At 46.1% G+C, this 5,929-nt stretch overlaps 1 long non-coding RNA gene across 1 annotated transcript; it reads left to right on the forward strand.

Moving 5' to 3' along the window:
• Window positions 1–965: 965 nt before the first annotated feature.
• LOC135290235 (uncharacterized) lies at window positions 966–1,658 on the forward strand. The gene is made up of 2 exons (XR_010352975.1): window positions 966–1,085; window positions 1,315–1,658. It is a non-coding gene; the product is annotated as an uncharacterized LOC135290235 (long non-coding RNA).
• Window positions 1,659–5,929: the final 4,271 nt, after the last annotated feature.

Raw genomic sequence — 5,929 nt, forward strand, 5'->3', positions numbered from 1 at the left:
TCACATCAGAGCCTGAGGAAACCTCAAGCTTCTCAGCTTCTCTTTTTTCTGGAAGCCCCTGCGAAGAGAGGGCAACTGGTTGGCCAGCTGAGCACACTGCACATCACGAGCAGCAGCGGGTGTGGCCTAAACATTTGGATGAAGTCATGCAAGAAATGAGAGAGGAGCTGGAGGAAGACAAAATGGATTCTGAGCTCTTTGGAGACATCTCCTCCATGGGCAACCAAGAAAGCACCATAATGTCCAGCTGCAAACTCAGGGATCCATCAGTTGCCAGCCTGAAACCAGCAGGCCCCTCGGTGCCACGCAGTGCTTGCAGGGTGACTGAAGATGCCATGAGAGCGACACAAAATTACTCAGAGTTTGTGTCTCCTGAGCTGTTGCCGGAGTTGAGGTCTGACTCTGAGGACTCGCCGTCCCTGGAAACTCTTCTGAACAATCTCATGGAGTGGGAGATAGATGAACCATCAGAAGAGTGGGACAGCGAAGAAGAGAGCCCGTTGTCCATTCCACCGCGAGATGAAGAGCTAGAGCCAGCGCCTATTGCTCAGGACAGTGACCTCAGTGATCAGGGGCACAGCGAGGCTCTCCCCTGGGCACTGCCCCAAGAGGCAAAGGGGTTTGCAGGTTGCGCCTCTCCTGCCGATGCCGCGGAGGAGGCCGAGGCAGCAGGCATGGAGGCTGGCCGTGCCCAGGCCGCCGCTCCCCAGGAAAAGCCCTGCGGGGATGAGCCGCCGGCAGGAGCTTGCCCGGTGCCTGCCCAGCCCCTGGCACGCAGCGTTCCTGCTGGCCCCGCTGGCAGCGCAGCCGTCCCGCAGCCCCCGGCCCCACGGCCACGGCGCTCCATGGCCAAGAGGGCCCGGCGGGCTCTGCGCCGCCTTTTCTCCTTCAGCTGCCTCAGGGGGCAGCCAGAGGAGTGAGCCCGGGGCCAGCAGCAGCACCATGGCCAAAGATGCCGGCTCAGCCTGAGGACGCCCAGCTCCCAGGGCAGTGGCAGGTCCCAGAGGGAAGGGCAGTGGGGAGATGAAAAGCTGGGATGCATGGATGGATGGGTGGATGGTGGCCAAAGCAAGGACTTGGCAACGGTAGGTCCTGCTTTCTGCCCCAGCCCCTCACCCCAGCCACCAGCAAGGCAGCCTGGTCAGGGAGAGCCAGCTGAGGAAGGATGACAGTGCTGCATTGTGTAATCCCCCATAAGATGACTTAGCCCCGTGGGGGTGTGTCCCTGTCCCCTGGGAGGGGAGTTTAGGAGTTGAGAAATGCTCCTTGGGTCTCAGCATTGCAGGTAAATGAATTCCAAGCCTCCTTTCGCAGGGCAAATAGGAAAGTATTTTCCTGCACACCTGCAACATGGACTGGAGAAAGGTGTTAACCCAGCATGAATGACCTGGGGTCCTCACCTCCAGAAGAACTACCAGGATCGCCAGTGCAGAGAAGTGCAGGGTGACTGATGGGATGGAAGGACTGATGGGACACTGCTGGAGCCCAGCCTTTTGGATTGTCCTTTGCTTGATCTCTTCCGTACTCAACCCCAGCACTGGCTGTTTCCCACTGCACCCCACCCCCACTCTTCCCCCTCTTTCCTTCTTGCCCTCTTTCCTATCCCTATCTCTCTACCCTGCATTTATTGTTAAATAAAATCCCTTTTGTTGACTTTGGTAGATGGTCTCATTGGCACCTTAATTTGGGCAGAGGCATCTCTCACTAATTGCATCTTAGCAGGGCCACACATCGGCACACAGCACTTGAGGTGTGGTCTCCCCAGTGCCCAGCACAGAGGGACAGTCACTGCCATGGTCCTGCTGGCCACACTGGTGCTGACACAGAATCCCAGGATACCACCCTCCTCCGTGCCACTTGGGCGCATGCTGGCTCACATTTGGCCACCGTCTGCCAGCACTGGGCCTTTCTTGCTGGGCACATATCCAACCACTCTGATCCCAGCCTGGGGCACTGCAGGGTCTTGGGACATAAGAGCAGGACTGAGACCTTTCTCTCCTTCACCTCACTGGCCTCACACCACATCCAGCCAACTTGGCCATATGCCCCTGGACAGCACATCAAAACCCCCACCCAACTTGGTGTCAGCTGCAAACAAACTGCGGGTGCCTCATCCAGATAATTGACAGAGATATTAAACAGAAACCTGCCTACCTGTGATGATTTTGATGCCGGCTGACAAAACTGACATCCAGTTTGGTCAGACTGGATGTGACAATGATTCATCTGTTCCTAAATCCTGTGTATGGAAGAGGTGAAAATGCCAACTGTTAGTGTCCTGTAGAATTCTGCATAAAACCCATGGATGAATAAAACTCTTTTCTGAAGAGTGAGCTGTGCAGACCTGATCTGTGCACACAGTTGCACCTATTTCAAAGAGATATTTTGGTGTCCCATCAAGTGTTTGTTGGAGGTCTCTCAGGGAGGCCTCCATAAAAAGCTTGCAGTTGGCGATAAATGTGCTAATAGCAGCTAGCAAAGACACCTTTCCTTTCTTAACCTTTTAGCACGTGGCTGCATAAAGCTGCATAACTAGCAAAACAATCACCCAGGTAGTGCCTGACAATTTTTTCTTTTTTTTTAAATTAATTTTAATGGGTGTGACAGCATTTTCTGTCTTGATGCAGGCAAGGGTAAGCAATCAAACCTGAGGGACAAACAGCAACCAGTGGTGAGGGACTGGGGAAGGCACAGCACCTGACAGTCTGCAGAGAGGAGCCAACAACATCTGGGGAAGCTCAAAGTCTTTAACAGGATGCTGGGAAATATTATACACAGTGATGTTAAATTACTATCAGCCTCAGAGAAGAATTCACAGGAAATTTTAAAAATGGAAATTCAGAAATAAAATAAGGTTTAGGTTTAAGTCCTTTTGAGTGGTTGAGCAGAGTTTTTCATGGCAGCAAAGTCCTGCATCCAAGTTGTCAGTATGAAAAGTTCATACTGAAATGTAAATTCACTGAATGGGAAGCATCTGATGAGCTGTGGCTTTGGTGACTTTCTCTCCCAGTTATACAGAAAACTGGGGATGATCCAATGATTGGAGCATCCATGCAAGCTATGGGCTCTGTTCCTGGCTGCTGGTGCTAACTTCAGTTGGTTGTTTTGTTCAAGGTCCTCATGAAGGGCCAGGGCTCACAGCCTCAAGACACAGAATTAGCTATGAGATGTTTAATGGGAGCCTGTAATTAACTTAGTCACCTCTCTCCGATCACTGGAGAGAAGTGGAGATTGAATAATCATCTTAGTGTTTATCACTGCTTACCCTCTGAAGGTACCTATAGCAGCTGCTCTACTAAAACCAGAGAAATTTAGATTAAATATTATGAAGAAATTCTTTACTGTGAGGGTGGTGAGGACCCGGCACAGGTTGCCCAGAGGAGCTGCCCCATCCTTGGAATTGTCCAAGGCCGGGTTGGATGGGGCTTGGAGCAACCTGGGATAATGGAAGCTGTCCCTGCCCATGGCAGCAGGGTTGGAATGAGATGATCTTTAAAATCCATTTAACCCAAACCATTCTGTGATTCTGTAAACTACCTCAGTTAGATGCCTAAGTTTCAATGTGAGGTGTCTGAACCTGAAATAACTAGGAATTAGACCCTAAAAATCTTTGAATTTGTCTTACTTTGTCTAATTTTTCATATTTGCGATGAGCCTGAGTTTTCTTATCTCTGAGAATTGTGCACTGTATTGTAGACTGTAATCAGGCACAGGGATGCCTACACTTGCAGGATGATAGTACAAAAAGCATCCTTCTTTTCCTTGTTACTGACTCAGTCTATTCAGATGACAACTAACCCAGACAGACCTCATCCATCCCTTACCTGATCATTTTTTTTGCCTGATCTCCCTCCTTAGCTATAGGTAATTGTGACTCTCCAATGATCTTACAGCAGCAGCTATGGAGATTGATATTTTGGCAGTGTTACTGTCAGATTTATATAATCTGAGAAATATTTCTCTGGAGCAAATGAAAATGAACATGACTTGGGAAAAGAAACAAACAACTTAACTTTGACTTTTGTTTTAGGATCACTTCTCAGCTCTATTCCATAAATAGAGTCTGTCAGGATGCCCATTTTTTTATATTCCTGTCAAGATGAGTATAGCAGGACAGTTGGAAATGGCAAAGTAAATCCCAGGTATGGTGATCATCCTTCAGCTCCAGTTTTAGACATCTCATTCTGTATAGTAAAAAAAAAAAGTCCTAACATTAAGCAGATACATTTTAATGTAACTTGATAGTTGAGCTGAACTAGAATACAGTTTAAAAAGTTGTGAGTTGTCATTTCTATCTCTTTTTGCATAGCAGCTTGCTTTATGCCATTTATTATTATCCTTGCTAACAATCATCTTTCCCTGATATATCTGATTTATCCCATGTTGCAGTCCATCTGGAGCCTTAAACTCCAGCTTAAGTTTTTATTAAAAAAAATAATAAAAAAGCTTCAGTGCTCATTCAGCAAAATTTGCTGAAAGTATTTAGTAGTTCTTTTTACTTGGAAAACCCAAACCAGTACGGACCAATTTCTCATTTTGTAGTGATGAATACATTTATATTTCAGTCCTATTGGTGGATGTGTATGCAGTGCATCTAATGCTCATTCATATCAGCAATATATATACACACATACTGCTATTCCAATAATAAAACATATAAGTCATTCCAGGTTATTATAAGTGGACCCAGAAAGCCAATACATCATTTTGGTCTTTTGAGATTTTCAGCTATAAATCTCTGAGTTGTTTGACATGAACTTCTGCTGTTATTTCCCAGGAGAAATTAACTGGGAATATTTTGGCCCACATGAGCCTAAAATGCACTCTTGTCCATGTTAAACATATCTGGAAAAGCTTTGTTGGAAAAGTTCAGATATCTTTACTGGAAAAGAGATGCATATTCTTATCAGATTTAGTAGAGTTCTAATGATAGTCTCTGTGCTTGTGTAACAAGAACAAAAATATGCACCGTTATTGAAGAAATCCGTGTGCTCTCTATATCTAAATACTCTGATGGAAATCACAGGAGAGTCCTTTACCCATCACTGATTTTCCTTCAGCAGCTGTTGCAGAAAGTGTTGCCACGGGGAAGTTAATTTTTTGTATAGTCAACCACCATGTAATAGGAGATGTGTGTCAGCAGGGTCCAGATACACATCACTGGTCTCCTTGTTATCCGGAAATCCTTAAATCATCACTCTCTAATGAAACAAGAAATGTGTATTCTAAATTCATAAGGCTTTATAAACATTCACGGCTGCCATCTGACAGATTTATGCATCACCTGCGGTTCTCTCATTCTTCAGCTCTGTCCTATGAGCCGTGGGAAAATGATGATCCTGCACCATTATGCAGGGCTGAGAAATCTGAAAAAGGTCAAATTACAGAGTCTGAAGGAACTGGATGACTAACAATAAACCACAAAGGAAGAACAAGCCACTTAAATTGATAAATCACGAGACAAAAAAATTTGCCTCGTGGATGGCTGGTGTTTGACAGGGTAGTCACTGGATGCCTTTGTTCCAGGGCAGAGGTACTGCTGCATGGCTCTGGAGCAGTGCACAGTGTTCTGGCTTTTGAATAGTCAGTATAAGACAAAAAGATTGTCAGAAAATAATTTTCTTCCTCCATAAGGAGCTGACACTTCATTACAGAAGGCAATGCCCTCTGCCCACACACAATATTTAAACCTCTTAAAACTGTTCTTTGGCTGTTAGCATTCACTCCAGAAACTGGGAAGCATTTCCATTAAATTTCAGTTTTCTAATACATCAGTCTCAGCATAAACCACAAATGAAGGGTCTGTTTTGCCACTGGAATACACCCTGATAGCCCAATATTGACTCCACTTATCTGTGCTGGACTACAATGGCATCAAAGTTTGATGTGACAAATGAAGAATCCATCACGTCCTGTAGGGAATTTGCTA

Source organism: Passer domesticus, chromosome 1, assembly GCF_036417665.1.
Source record: "Passer domesticus isolate bPasDom1 chromosome 1, bPasDom1.hap1, whole genome shotgun sequence".
NCBI lineage: Eukaryota > Metazoa > Chordata > Aves > Passeriformes > Passeridae > Passer > Passer domesticus.